This window comes from Microtus oregoni, unplaced genomic scaffold (assembly GCF_018167655.1).
Source record: "Microtus oregoni isolate MIOR12 unplaced genomic scaffold, Mior012 000094F_ref0000399, whole genome shotgun sequence".
Lineage (NCBI taxonomy): Eukaryota > Metazoa > Chordata > Mammalia > Rodentia > Cricetidae > Microtus > Microtus oregoni.
This window is the reverse complement of record NW_024544707.1, coordinates 194,431-210,980: the sequence shown is the minus strand read 5'-3', so window position 1 is coordinate 210,980 and position 16,550 is coordinate 194,431.

The window sequence follows — 16,550 nt, the reverse complement described above, 5'->3', positions numbered from 1 at the left end:
AGTTAAGGTTTTGCCACACAGCCTGGCTGGCCTCTTCCTCCCCTCCCAGGTGTTGGGATTAAAAGCATACAGTAAATGCCAGGTGGATCTTATTTTTAAATTGTATTTGTGTGCAGGAGCCTGTGGAAGCTAGAAGCTGGAGTTAACAGGCCTAGTAGTGTGGGTGACATGGTCTGAACTTAGGCCCTTTCCCACAGCAGTCTTGGCTCCACTGCCTGTCTCATCTGCCCCCCACCCCTGCTTTTCCTTTTGCCCAGGGTAAAGTTCTTGGTGGTGAAGGTGTAACCATGTAAAATGCCAGTTCAGTTTTAGCCCAAGTTCTTAGTTCCTCTTTTGTGATCACTTAAAGTAATACACAGTCTTTTCCTCTAAAACCTGGCAGTCCAGTGTACCTAGTACCAGTCTTTTAAGGAGTCATTGTTTACCACGTACATCTTCCTAAAGAAGCCATTTCTCAAAATTTAATTCTTACCCATTCTTAAAATTTTGAAACACTATAGTCTGCATTTATGTCAGGATTTTTTTGGGGTGTGTGTGTGTGGGGGGGGTGTTGAGAATACTAACCTAAGAATTTGCAACTTTGAATTTCTGGGTTGAGGCCCAGGTAGTTTTATCTTCTAAATTCAATTGATAAGGGGATAGGCATTAGTCAGTTGGAAAGCACTCTATCATGGAGGTATTACACATCTTCCAGTAGTTTGTCCAGCTCCACTTCGCTATGACCATTAATAACTAAGTTCTTGTGTTCCTAACAATGTACAAGTCTGCCCAATTCTGATCTTTACCTCAAAGTTTGGTCCCCCTTTGGTTTATATCACAAATGAGTGGCAATGTGCCAAGGCATTGCAGCTCTACCCACTGTTTTTCCCCATTAGGACAAATGTCAATATAGTTGTTCCAGATAGGCATGAGATTAAAAAGTCGTTCCACATTTTGACTATTTTAGGACATAAGTTTATTGCCAAGTTTTCACATAAATAAATACAAGCACAGTAATAAGTCCAACCATGTTTGTAGCCTCATCTATTTCTAAAGTGTTACATATACATCCATGAATTATGGATTAGTTTGTATTTGTGGGGAAATCTTTACTATAACAAGTTACTGTACTGCTCAAAAGAAACACTATGAGCATTTCTTTTTATCTGGCAGATACAAAGCAATGTTAATTGTATGATTCCTAAATTCTTAGCTACTATACATTTCTCCAGCAAGTAGTCTCCTTCTGAAACACTTCAGCTTCTTAATTTCTAGTTTGAAGCTTCTGACAGTTTTGTTTTATGGGACACCAAAAGCCTGCATTTGTAGCATTCACTCACTGGAATGACTCCTTTCAAAATGACTCCACAACACAGCTGGTGCCAACACTATTCAAAGTGTGTTGCAAAAGATATGCCAAGTTAAATGATCTCTAAAAGCCAGTACATGTTTCACTTCCTAAAGTGACCAACTCTTCAGTTTTACATATTTTAAAACACAAATAGGATTAGTGGAACAATTAAGCATCTTATAAAACCACAACCATCTTTCTAAAAATAAATTATAAGTTGCAGTTTTATAATTTGGAATTTTTGAGAAGTGTTCAAAACATTAAGACAATAAAACACCTTTATCATGTACAAAGCTACAAGATTTAAAAATAACAACTGCATGACACACTACACACTACATGGATTATGGAAGGCATAACCTAGAGTTAATTCATAAAAAACCATGATCCATACCCAAACTACCTTAGAAAGAAATCCAAACTGCACAGCCCATTTAACATAATGACAGTATTGTCCGTGACAGTCATGTGCCTCTGTTGCTTCTGAGAACACAACATCTTGCAATATGAAAAGTGTGTTGATCTCGAAGACCTGGTTTTGCTCAGACAGCAGGGTTACAGCCTTAAACAAGCACTGTCCTGTCCTTAAGGAACAATCTAAAGGAGGAAAAAACAATAATTACTATTGTTAATTATATTTTAAGAGCCATGACAACATTCAAGCGGGACCAAATACGGTGTAGGCGAGAGGGCACTAAGGAAGGGATCCTTGAGATGTTCTGAAACCACTCTCAGTGACTCGACACTTGATCCAATTTCTGAATTCTTACCTCAGAGAAAACTAGTAATCTAGTAGTTGCTCTGCTTTCAATTTTCTATGAGCCTATCACCACCTTATAGCACATTACATCTAGATCTCTTCAATGTTTCAATCAGAGCAAGGTAGTACAAAGATGGTAGGAATACCAAACATTAGACCAGTTTCTATACCTGGCCCCAGTTTGCTAGTATTACATAAGAAGTTGATAAATCTGAGCCTTCGTTTCCTCTACTGTACACAGACTGGTACCAAAGCCTGTTATGGTGAGTAGTCAGTTAAAGCCTAAAGGAGGACACTTAGTGCTCACTAATGCAGCCAAGAATGGAGTCTGGATAAGTGCCCCCCTTCAATGTCTAAACTAGCATACACTACAACAAAATCAAGATCTCAACCTTCAAGGTCAAATGCTTGACTCCTAGAGTTGTAACCCAGCAAAGTGTTGTATAGCTAAGATTTCTTCCAGTCAAACTAGTCTTGTTCTTGGGATGTCCAACTATCACGTTCTAGACCAAGGGTGGCAGCCATAATTAAACAGTTACACCAAACATAAGATGTACAAAAGGCCTTATCTTGCTCAAAATTAGAAAATTAAAAATTACAAACCCAACCTAACTTTCACATTAAACACAAATGTTTAACATATATAGCAATTTTTGCCGGAAGAATGAAATCATACGGCACCACTTGATAGGAAACTAAGTTTATTTAAACCACCACACCCAGTATAAGAACAGGATAGCTAGCTGCAATGGTTAGTTCAGGGAAACCCAAGGAAGTGCTTGTGATCACAGACAGGAAGGCCTCAGTTTCCTCCATGAAGAGCATTAAGACACCTCAGTTAAGTATTAGATTCCTGTACAATACGAGCTTTGTTCTCTATTTCATAGGCTTTAACTATCAATTGAAAACTTAGTTTCACAAATCATAAAATTTGTTTGGTTCTCAACTCTGCTTACTCACTGAAGAAATCCCCATTGTCCTTGATGGAAGAAACATAGTATTAGATAAAAAGTTGAAGAAAACATTATCTGAAATATTTTACTATCTCTCTAGCTGTGTGTGTGTAGATGGGTGTGAAAGACAACTTTGTAGCTTCTTAATTGCTGTTTGCCTTGTCTTTTGAGATATGTTCTCACCAGCATGGAGCCTGCCAAGTAACTAGGCTTGTGTGGCCAGTAAGTCCTAGGGATACCTCAGATGTGCTCTAACATGCCTGGCTTTTTTATGTGGATTGTGGAGATTTAATGCAAGTTTTCATTGCTTGCAACACAAACACTTTACTAATTATAACCCAAGCCCCCTTAATATATTTAAAAGAATCTGACCCACATTTAGGTTTTCCCTTTCACTCACAGTTTGTTATTGTTTGGTTGTTTAAGAGGGAAGAAAAAAAACAGTTCAGGCCAGGCATGCATTCGTCAATTTTAACCCAGCACTCAGGAGGCAGAACTCTAAATGCTGAGTTGCAGGCCAGCCAGAGATACATATTGAGTGAAATCCTGTCTCAGGAAAAACCCACGAAGTCATCATTTACAGTAAGCAAGTGAACATGAAAGGGCAGAATTTTAATCTGGCCTTGGCTACCCAGAATTTAAATTCTCTGTGCGTGAGACTGGAAAATCCGAATTAAACAGCAAGGCAACAGTTTCTGCATACTAAACCCCAAGATCCCTGTCCTAAACATACCATACTTTAAGAAATATTACATAGAAAACAAAAACCTTTAGGGAGCACAAAACTAGGTATTATACACTCCCCATCTTGTAAAAAGAATTCCAAACCCCACCCCAGAAACCAAGATGCAAATCTCGGCAGCTGCCCTTAGAAAGTAAAAGGCCATGCCATTTAAACCAGCACAGGAAGTCATACATGTGGCAAACAAAAAGCTACATGGTGGGAAAGAGGCTTTAAAGAATAAGGAAGCCCAGAGTATCAAAAAGGGGTAGGGGGGAGTGGAATTAGGTTGATCAGCCACAGAGAAATCCAAATCCCATGGTTGCTCGTAGGTACTGCCTCAATTATGATTTAAAGAAATCTCAGCTTCCTAAATTTTATTTTTCAACAGGCTTTCTCTGTGTAATCCTGGCTATCTTGGAACTCACTCTGCAGGTCAGGTTGGCCTAGAACTCAGAGATCCACCGCCTCTGCCTCCTGAGTGCTGGGATCAAAGGCAACTGCCACCACTTCCCAGCTAAAACACCGGCTCTAAGTTTTTGAAATCCAAATTAATCTATACTTGCTTTCATGTATAATAATGGTTTGGAGGACCAGCTTTCAGCTTAGACTAAATGAAACACAAAAATAAAATACAACAAGCAACTTAAATAGGCTACCAAAAGTTCAATTCTTATTTCTTTGTTAAGTGTAATAGAACAGTATTAAAGTCTGCACTAGTCTTCTGCAACCAACAAGTTTGCAGCAATGGCTCCCCTGCCCACACTATTTACACTTCAAATAAAAATTAGTTCCTTGATAATTTCCAAGCGCTTAACAAGTAATTTGGTTACTGGCTACCATACTGGAACAATAGAGTATCCTCTTAGAGAGTACACACACACAACACCAAACCCAAAGACCAAGCTTCTCAAGTACATTTATGTCACTTACATTTCACTTCTACCTGGCTACAAGTCAAGCAATACAATAGGAACTTAGCAGACACCACTTGGTAAGACCATACCAAAGCAGCTCAGCAAAACCAGCAACAACATGAGGAATGTCATGAATCAAGCCAGAGACCAGAGGAAAAAACACTACCTAAATAGGAAAATAAAGGCTCACAGGCCCTTAGACCAGAAAACAACATCTGAACCTCAACAGTCTGCATTCCAGAAGGAATCACCTTCTACAGACGTGTACAGTGACAAAATGTAAGCAGCAATCAATTCCATGTGACCTAAGAGATTGTGTGTGTAGGAAATAATGAAATGAAAAAGTTGTCATTAGCTCATTAACGGTCTTCTGTATTGTACTCATGAATCCACTAAAGCATTAAGGAGTCAGCAAATTTCTTGTCAATTCATATACCTTTTAATACCATCTAAGATAAGTCAGGTGATATTGGAGGAGATCTCCATCTGTAGGCCATTAATAGGAAACAGTTCAGTTTATTAATGATGGGAAGAGACAAGCATTCATGGAGTGGGAAGAAGCCAAACTTCAGGTTAGATTCTCAATAAATCTATTGTAGTAAAGCTCCCGAAGGGGTGGGGATAGAAAAAAAATAAAGGCTAACAGTCAACAAGATGTACTAAAGAGGAATAAAAGAACTACAGGATAAGGGCCCAGCTACAGCCTCAATTTGTGGTGTAACTAATCTGTCTGGTTTCATGACTCATCAGGCTTCTAAGATCAAGAGAGAAAGAATGCCAGTGTTCTGTCTAGGGATTGGATAAGCCAGCACAAAAAAATGAAAAAAGGGACTAAAATGAGAGAGTGCTAAAATATCTTTTGGTAGGACTGCAGAGGGAACAGGAGGGACAGAGTGAAGTACTGGGCTCTGTAGGAAAAAATGCTAAAATTCTGTTTATATATTCTAAGTTGCGATACTATAATTTCATGATATAGCAAGAATCTCAAGTGGGAGTATAAACTCGGGTGAGCATGCCTTTAATCTAACTCGATGAAAAATACTCCAAGGCAGATCATAAGCAATAACCTGTAGTTCTGCTGCATAAAACCCCAGGTGAGCGCCTAGTCTCCCATTTCCCTCCGTTGCCCCTATTATAATTACCTCCCGACACCAACGAAAACCCGTGGGAAGCCTCGCCCCTCCAATTTTACACCTGTTCAAGTCCCCTGCAGGGCAACGCCCACGCACCAGTTTAGCCCTTAAGCCTGCCCAGAAGTCTCCCGCCCATCTTCCAGAAAGATCACGAGGGGGAGAGGGGGAAGGGATTCTTCCAGGCCCGGGGCGGGTCTTTAGAAGACGGGAGGCAGCAGAGAACTCCCAGAAAGGTATTGCGGCACTCCCCTCCCCTGCAGAGAAGGGTGCGGCCCTCTCTCCGCCTACTCCACTGCGGCTCCCTTATTGATTGCAGCTCCCACGAAATTTTAGAGAGCAAGCGCTTCCTGCTTCCAAACCGGCCCGACTGAGTCCCCCGCTCCTTCCTCCACTCCCCGGAGCGCGCGCTGCAGGTCCGGCACATCTTGCCCCTCGTGCGGCAGCAACTCTAGGAGGAACCGCGCTCGCCCCCGCCCCGCAGCCCGCCCGCCCGTCCCCGCCTCCCAGCGCGGGCTTCCTGCCACTTTGCGCAGGGGCGCGAGGCCAGACTCTGCGGCGCAGGGCCTCGGGGAGGGCCGGATCCTGCGAGCGCCTCCCCGACGCCCCCGCCAGCCCGCCCAGGGCCTGAACTCGCAGGAACGCGGGCCAATTGCAAGGGCCAGTTTTCTGGACCCCGGGAGCCAATCAGACGACGAGGCCAGGCCGGCGGCGGGTAAACCGACTCCCCCAGAGGAAGGGGAGGGTGGGAGGCCGCCTGGGCGCGAGCCACTTTCGCTGACCCTCCCTCCCTCCTCTCCCCTCCCCCAGGCCGGCCGCGCCCACACGTCCAGCTCTCCTCACCCCACCTACCTCCCGCCCCACCCAGTGGGCCTAGCGAGGCAGCCTGCGCACTCCAGCACCCGTTTAACTGACAGGCGCTTCACTCCAACCACAACACGCCATTTGTGTTTTCACACACGGCGGGAGGAGAGGAGGCCAATCAGCAACGAGACGTGCACCGGAAGCGCACCTCCGCTCCCCCGTGGGAGCCATGGCCGCGTCCGGTGATTTTTTTTTCCGCTCCCTTCTCCCTCCCCCTCCGGTTGCTGCGGGGCGGACCGTAGTCCTGACCGCCACCCGCCTGCCCCGTCCAGCGTACGGATCGCACCCAGCGGCCCCAGCAGGCGATTCTGCCATCCTCGAGGGCCAGCCGCACCCGCCCGTCCCCGCGACAGCGCCGCGCCACCCTCCCGCCAGAGTCCCGATCCCCTACCTAGCCGAGGCTCTCTGAGGAGCCGGAGCCCCAGAGCACAGCCTCTTCTTTAGGCGGCCCCCTAATTTACAATTACAATTTCAACACAACTTTTCTTACATTAGTAAGTCTAAATAGAATTACTTATACAATACAATACAATATATGGCATGGAGTCTTGCTTCAGTTGTAAGTACATAATGTTACATATCATAAATTTTTTTTGTCTAAATTAAGGCTTAACATATCATAAATTTTTAACTCACTGTAAAGATTCGCCTCCCGCTTCGATCAAATGCTACACAGTAGACAGAAGATAAGTGCCCCAGGATTCTCTTATTCATCTTAATATGCTGGTAAGCAGATGAGGGGAACACATGGCTGAAGCGACTACATCCGGTTAATTGCCTGGCTGAGGTGATATTCACTGCAAATAAAATGAAATAGGGGAATGCATCTTAAAATCTAAAAGTAAAACTTATTTTATAAAATTATGTTATTAAAATAAGACAAAATAGGGCCCACCTGCCATACCAATTCTACAATGATAAGGTCTAAATTCCCGTTATGTATTTCATTATCTCCTAAACTCAATAGTATTAACAATACTACTCTGTTAGGCCTCGGGAGTCTGATACTCTACTTGGCTTTCTGTAGCTTATCAAGCACCTTATCTTTTTCTTTCTATGATACTACACAATATATAAATGGATAAATGAAGAAATAAATAAATAAGATATAAAGAAAAGAAAAATCTCTTTTAGGATGGTCCATCAATTCTCACCTTTTGGATTATAACTATAGAGTTTCTTCTACTAGTTTATTATCAATAAATTTTTGAGGCTTTATCTCTCTCATACACATAAACATACACACAAAATAATAATAAAAATATGTGTAATTTAAAAGATTTCCAAGATTCTAACATAACCTGAACAATTCAACAAATACCACCTAGATTCTGCTCACTTCTAAAACAGAGATCTTGCTTTTAATGTAAGGATTTACAACCTATTTTTCTTGTGAAGTCTTTCCAATTTTGTCTTACAAACTGAAAATATTAAGTAACCCACATGTATTTTATTTATTTTATTTTTTAATTTTTTATTAAAAATTTCCGCCTCCTCCCCGCCTCCCATTTCCCTCCTCTCCCCCCCTCCCCTCCCCCTCCCTCTCCAGCCCAAAGAGCAGTCAGGGTTCCCTGCCCTGTGGGAAGTCCTAGGTCCTCCCCCCTCCATCCAGGTCTAGGAAGGTGAGCATAAAAACAGACTAGGCTCCCACAAAGCCAGTACATGCAGTAGAATCAAAAACCCAGTGCCATTGTCCTTGGCTTCTCAGCAGCCCTCATTGTCCACCATGTTCAGAGAGTCCAGTTTGATCCCATGCTTTTTCAGTCCCAGTCCAGCTAGCCTTGGTGAGCTCCCAATAGATCAGCTCCACCATCTCAGTAGGTGGGTGCACCCCTCGTGGTCCTGACTTCCTTGCTCATGTTCTCCCTCCTTCTGCTCCTCATTTGGACCTTGGGAGCTCAGTCCAGTGCTCCAGTGTGGGTCTCTGTCTCTATCTCCATCCATCACCAGATGAAGGTTCTACGGTGATATGCAAGATATTCATCAGTATGGCTATAGGATAGGGTCATTTCAGGCTCCCTCTCCTCAGCTGCCCAAGGAACTAGCTGGGGACATCTCCATGGACACCTGGGAACCCCTCTATAGTCACATGTATTTTAATCATGAGATAGACTCTCTGATATATTCAAAGTCACCCTGAGGCAAAAGGGCATCTTAGCACCCTGTAAAAACTGTGTGGTACAAATAGGAACAATTCTATCTTTAAGCACAGCAAACTTAAGGCAAGAGTTCAGTTCTTCCTAGATAACAATGAGGACCCTAAGAGAGACATGCATGGATCTAATCTACATGGGAAGTAGAAAAAGACAAGATCTCCTGAGTAAATTGGGAGCATGGGGACCATGGCAGAGGGTTGAAAGGGAGGGAAGTGGTAGGGAGCGGAGCAGAGAAAAAATATATAGCTCAATAAAATCAATTAAAAAATTAAAATAACAGCATTACCAGCACCGAGCATGGCAACAAAAATAGCTCCCAACAGTTCTTCATACGATTTGGGGGTGGGAGAAAAATCCATCATTGAAAAATCCTTTCTTGCAAGATAAAAACAAGTAACAAATCACTAGGAGTGGGAAGAAATAAAAAATAAAAATAAAAAACTTTGAGGAACACGTAGAGCTAGAAAAAAGATTCTAAGCAATGAGCACAGGTATCTTTCCATCTATTTATTCGGTCTTTGATTAGAGCATCAGTGTCGCAGATTTGTTTTTGATGTTTTTGTTTTGGGGTGGTTTGTTGTTGTTGATGTTGTTTGGGTGGGGGATTGAAACAGGGTTTCTCCGTTTTGGAGCCTGTCCTGGAGCTCATTCTGTAAATCAAGCTGGTCTCAAACTCAGAGATTCGCCTGCCTCTGTCCCAGAGTGCAGGGATTACAGGCTTGCGCCACCACCGCCTGGCAAGTGGTGCAGTTTTTAATCATAGCGAACTCTCATTTTCTTAGTTAAGTTTATGTATATATATTCTATTACTTAATACTGTAAATGGGATTGTTTTCACAATTTCTCTTTCAACTAGTTCATCATTAGGGCACAGAAACACCACAGATTTTCATGTGGTGCTTTTTTAGCCTGAAAACTTGACTGAAATTACAATCAGTTTCAAATGCTTTTTGGTGCAGTCTTTTGGGGTTTCTCTGTATAACATTATGTCATCAACAAATATGTCATTTTTCTTTCATAATTAGATTGTTATATCCTTTTTTTCTTTTTCCAATTGATTTGGAAAGAATATCCAGTATTAACCCAGTAGATAGGAAAGGCATCCTTGGTTAGTTCCTGATCCTAGATGAAAAACCACAATCATCACTGAAGAGTACGTTAGCTGTGGGCTTGAAGTATACGGCTTTACTACGCTGGGGTATGTATTTTTCATACTTATTAGTAATCTTATCACCAATGGATGGCAAATTTTGTCAAATTCTTTTCTGTATTCTTAGAAAAGAAAGTGTCCAATATTTTCTCCTTCATTTTATCAATTGCTGTACAGTCATTAAATAGCCTGTAATGATACATTCTTGAATCATGGAAATAAATTAGACTTGATAATGTTTTATGATATTTCAGCGTGCTGAATTAGTAGCTACTAACATTTTGTGGCTTTGATATTATTATCAAGATAATGGTGGACTAATAAGGTGATTGGAAGCATTACCCCCTTCAATTTTCAGAGGTTCGACAAGAAATTAAATTAGCCCCTCTCTAACAGTCTGATAGAACTCAGCAATGAAGTTATTAAGAGGTTTTTATATATTAAGTCTCTTGGTATAATTTTGCTTAGATGTGCTGTTCCTTTATGATTAATTTTGTTTTTGATGTTGTTGTTTTTTTCAAAGCAGGGTTTTGCTGTGTAGCCCCTGGCTGTCCTGGAACTTGCTCTGTAGACCAGGATGGCCTCAAACTTGGAGATTCATCTGCCACTGCCTCTTGAGTGCTGGCATTAAAGGCATGCACCACCACAAAGCAGACTCTTGATAGATTTTTTTTATAGGTTGTATGTTTTGAGAAATTTTTGTTTCTTTTAGACTTATCTAATTTTTGCTACATAGTTGTTTGCTGGAGTGTAGACTATCCAATTTGTTGATGTATCTTAGGAATTTTGTACTTCTATGTTACAAGTTTTAATTACTCTCATCTCCGCTTTGAATATTTCCCTTTTTAAAATTAGTCCAGCTAAGGCTTTGGCCATATCTTTTCAGACATTAACTTTTAACTTGCCTAGGACTTGGCCCACGAACATTCTACCACAGATGGAGAGAGACTCATGAGATCCTACCCCTCCCTGAGGAGCTATTGGCAGTTAAAGGTTACAAGGGGAGAGGCAGTTATTTTCTTCAGTAGTCTAGGCATAACACATTTTTCATGCTCATGGAAGTAACCCTAATTAGCCTCAGCACATGACAAACAAAACAGAAGTCAAAACGCAGAGCAAAGTATGAAAATAGGAGAGGGACTTGGGAGGGCAGACTGCCAAAACTGCATGATTTTATACACTATACATGGATGAATCATCAAGGAATAGAAAACTTACTGGCATGAGCCATGACTACTAACTTGATCTTTTCTATTGTTTTTGTAGTCGTTATTTGTGTATTTCTAGAATTCATTATTTCCTTTCTTCTAACAAATTTAGGGTTACGTTAGTCTTAGTTTTGCAGTTCACTGAGGTGTAATAAGTTGTTGTATCCACATGTATTGCCATAATCTGTTCTCTGGACCTCATTTGTAGCATATGGCAAGGTTGGTATGATTCCTCCATGTACAGATGGAATATTCCTTATACAAAAATGCTTAGAAAAATAAATGTTTACAATTGCAGATTTGGGGGTTGAATTACTTGCATATAAATTATGAGATATCCTGGGGATGAGACATAAGCTTAACAAAAAAATAATTTGTTTTGGATACACTTTACATATATACACTGAATATTTTATACAATATTTTTAGTGGGACTGCATTCCTTTTTCTCTTCCTGGAACTTGTAATTTAAATTCTGTTTTGTTGAACATATGCAGTTACTCCTATTTCTATTTAGACTTCCATTTGAATATAATATATTTTTTGGCTACATATCTCATTAGAGGTATAGTGATTCATCTGTATGCAGTATAAAGTTGAATCCTGTTTATGCAGTCAACCACTTGATGACAAAAATGACCATAAAATCCAAAGTAGTTTATAGAGTCAAGTCAATCACTATCAATATTCCAATGATATTTTTCATTGAAGTAGAAAATAATTCTAAATACAAATGGAACTACAAAATTTCTGAGCAGTCAAAGGACTTTAGATCAGAAAGAACAAAGCATATAGCATCATATTATCTGATTATAAAATACATTATAAAGCTACTATAAACAAAACAACATGGGACTAGCAGACAAAGAACATAATGATCAATGCAAAAGAATAGAATGCCCAATAATAAAGATTTAAAAATAAAATAAATTTACACAAAATAATTATTCAAAGCATAAACAGGAAAAGGACAAAAACATCATTAAATGCTATTGAGAAAACAGAATATTCACATATAAAAGGCATACAAAAATCAACTCAACATGGATCAAAGACTTATATGTAAGCCCCCAAACTATAAAGCTACTAAAAAGTACTTTGCACAACACTCCAGACATATACAACAAAAATGAAGAACAAATGAGATTTCAAACTAAAAATGTCTGTAGCACAGAAAACAAAAGAATGAAGACATCACCCACAGATTAAGAGAAAGAATGTTCAAATCATATGTCTGATAAAATGCTAGTATCCAAATTACACAGGATTACAAGGAATTCAAAGAACTTAGCAACAAAACTCTAAAAATGGGCAATGAACCTGAAAAGACATTTCTTAAATGAAGACGTAAAAAAGTAGCAATGAGAAAACAAGTTCAGGGCTGTAGTTAAAGGTGATCACTGCCAAGCTTGAGGCCCTGAATTCAACTCCCAAAATCCACACATTAAAAAAAAAGCGCTGATTCCAGAATATTATCCCTTGACTGATACACCTCATGAAAACACACCGGGATAAAAGTTAAGAGCACATGCTAAGAGTGAGTATGTAAATTATAATCACTTTCCAGAATAGCACAGAGATTCTGCAAAAACGAAATGAAGTGACATATAATCAAACAATCTTATTTCTAGTAATTAATCTGAAAGAAATGATGCATGTAAGAAATCTCGGAACTGCCACGTTAACTTCAGCATCACTCACACGAGCCAAGTTCTGGAAGATGCCTAGGCATCAGCAGATGAATAGACAAGGAAAATGTATGTATACACAATGAAATGTCATGTATGAGTGGAGCTGAAGGACATTGGTAAATGAAGTAAGTCACACACAAAACAATAACGTATGATCACATTATGTGTGAAATCTAAAGAATTTCATATAACAGGAACTGGGGGTGGGGCATGGGAAATACTCAAGTATATATTTATATGAAAATGTCTTCATGAAACTATGTACTATATGCAATGAATAGATGCCAATAGAAATAAGAATAAATACCACATAACCTAATACCAAAAAGGGAAATAAAACTAGTGTTGATTCTTTCTTAGAAAGAATAATATGAAAATTTCTAATAATCCCCTGTTTTGTTTCTAAAAATATAAACCAATTACATGTTAGATAAATTTGTTTAAAATTTTGTCTGGAATAATGTTGTCAGAGACAGCCCATTCATTTAACGGCTGCCCAAACATGATAATAACACAGAAACTATATTAATTACAACACTGTTTGGCCAATAGCTCAAGCATATTTCTAACTAACTCTTACATCTTAAATTAACCTATTTCTATTATTCTGTGTATCACCACGAGGTTGTGGCCTAACTATAAGGTTCTGACTGGCATCTCCTTGATTCTGCCTACTCTATATATCTCTTCCAGCCTGGCTATATTCTGCCCTGCCATAGATCAAAGCAGCCTCTTTATTAGCCAACAGTAATAAAAGATATTCACAGCATACAGGAGAATCCCACATCAGAGAAAAATTTAAAGACACCACTATATACTTTCTGAAATTTTTCCTTCCCTTTGCAAGCTTGCCCATGGCTCATTTCCATTTGTTCTGTCTAATTTGGCTTTATAAAGATTATCTGCCATTGAAAATAACTTTAGTAAAATAAGCTTCGATTCATTTGGGTCTTTTAAAACAGCTAGTCATACATCATTTCTTGTTGACTGAGAAAATAATAATGCTTATATCTTTTTCTTATATTTAGACATATTAATCTATTTCCTGATAAATAATCTATAGGTTATAAGTACTGTTGATCATGGTGGACTGTGAAGGAACAAGCATAGGACCAAACTAGTCCCTCTGAATGTGGTTGACAGTCACATGGCTGGGGCAGACTAAGGGGCCACTGGCAGTGGCACCAGGATTTATCCCTACTATATGTACTGGCTTTTTGGGAACCTATTCTCTTTGGATGGATACCTTACTCAGCCTAGATATAGTAGAGGGCCTTCCACTAAGCAATGTGCTTTACCCTCTCTGAGGATTAAATGGGGGTGGTGTGTGTAGGTGTGTGGAGGGAATGGATGGAGGGGAGGGAGTGGGAACTTGGATTGGTATTTTTAAAAAATCTAATGAATTAAAAAATTAAGTACTGTTGATTTATCTCAGAAATTAAAAATACTAAATAATTTTTAAAGACAGAAAAATGTCATAATTTGAAGTGTATAACAATGCACATACAGACTATAATAGACCATTGCACATGCTTAAATCCCTCTTTATGTGGCTGAGGATCAAACCCAGGGCCTTACTCACACTAGGCAAGCACCTGTACAACTAAGACCTATTCTTAGCCCTAGTCCTTACATTCTGTCTTTGAGTGTGGTAGGTAGGGCAGTGTCTCATAGCCCAGACTAGCTGGGAACTTGCTTTATAACCAAGTCTGTCTCGAAATGCTAACCCTACTGCTTCTTTCATCAAGTGCTGGGATTGTAGTCAAGCACCACCATGGGAAAGGTCCTTTAGGACTCAAGCAAACATACCATCAACCGAGTGAACTCCTAGCAGCTAATTTACTTTTCTTTCAAAGCTATTATTTGATATATTATAATCCAAGTTAATACAGTTTAGACTTGACTGACTTCATTTAGACTTCATGTGTGTATGAAGGATGGGGTATTAAGGATGAAACTAGGGCCTCATTTGTTATAGGCGTACCTACCCCGTGAGCTATATCACCAACTGTCATTTTTCATATTTGATTTTTGGGACAAGATTTCAATACAGTGCTTTGAACTCCCTCTGTGTCCCAGTAGACCCTGCAAATAATTTACCTCAGTCTCCAAGTATCTAGGATCACAACAGACTTATGTTACCCTATGGCACACTGAATTATTACAAGAATATGAGATTTGGACAGGCGGTGGTGGCACACGCCTTTAATCCCGAGGCAGAGGCAAGAGGATCTCTGTGAGTTCAAGGCCAGCCTGGGCTACAGAGAGAGCCCCAGGATAGGCTCCAAAGCTACACAGAGAAACCCTATCTTGAAAAAGGAAACAAAACTATGAGATGCTTGGGTTGGGGACATAGCTCTGTTGGTAGAGTACTTGCCTAGCATGGATGAAGCTCTAGGTTCAATTTCTAATATTAAATAAAACCAAACATTATAACATATGTCTGTAATCTTAGCATTCAGGAGGTAGAAGCAGTCAGGTCAGAGGACGAGGTCATCCTCTGTACGCAAGTTCAAGACCAGCCTGCAGTACATGAGACCTTATTTTGTTAAGAAAACAGAGAACATGATTCTTTTCTTAGTTTACTTTCTTGCTTCAGAATATGTTAGCAATCAATCCCGTTATTTTATAAACAAAATTACCAAAAGTCTGTTAAGACTATAATGTTAGAGAACAAGAAATTTATCTATTTCAGAACGTTTTTACATTGTGGAGTAGTATTGCTAATTTATTATTGTGAGGTAAATGCTAATTGCTTAATAGTATACTGTCAGGTATGAACGGGTAATAAGGAAGCATGATGACAACAAATCAAATTTAAAGTCTTATTGTAAGGTTGTTCCACTCAGTATACCTTAGTAGTACACAAGCAGTTTAAGACCAGTCTGTTTTCCTAAATCAGTCAATCACATCAAAACACCTAGGTCAGTAAGCAAGAAGAAATAGGATCACTGAAAATGCATTATATCTGCCACAAATGCCTCCAAGTACTCTCTCACCTATTATCCTCACATATGAAAGCTAAAACACTATTATATTCCCCAAGTGTCAGGAGGCCTATGCTGAAACACACTGAAAATTATAGAACAGGTAAAAAGGCCACAATGTTTAAACCTGAAAAGCAGTAGTCAACTATAAAATGTCAGTCACTCTACACCAAATTTTCCTTTTGTTGCTTGCTTGGCTTTTGAGGTGTTTCATGTCATATCTCAGATTGAACTCGAACTTTCAGCAATCCTACTGTCTAAGCCTCTTGAGTACAGGGATTACAGTGTATGCTTCACACTTGACTAGCATATTTTATATATTAATACAAATTGGAATTATAAGTCTTAAATATGTCTTCTTATGCTATTTATTAATCTACTGAAAAATAGTTCTTTTTCTGGACAATTAAATTTAAAGCAAAAAAAAAGGTCATTTTTACAGTAAGCACAGACGCAATATGATTCAACCACATGAAGAAATATTTGCCTACAGGTACAATTAGTTCAGTATTTTTTTCTCACTTATTATGGCCTTATGAAATTTTCATTAATATCTGTATTTAAATGTAACTTGAATTTGTGACCTTTAAGGCTAAAGATAGGAAATGAAGACTAAAAATACAACTGACTCACACAGTAAGAAAGTGCAAACCAACATTAGTGTAGATTCTAAGGCGCTTATC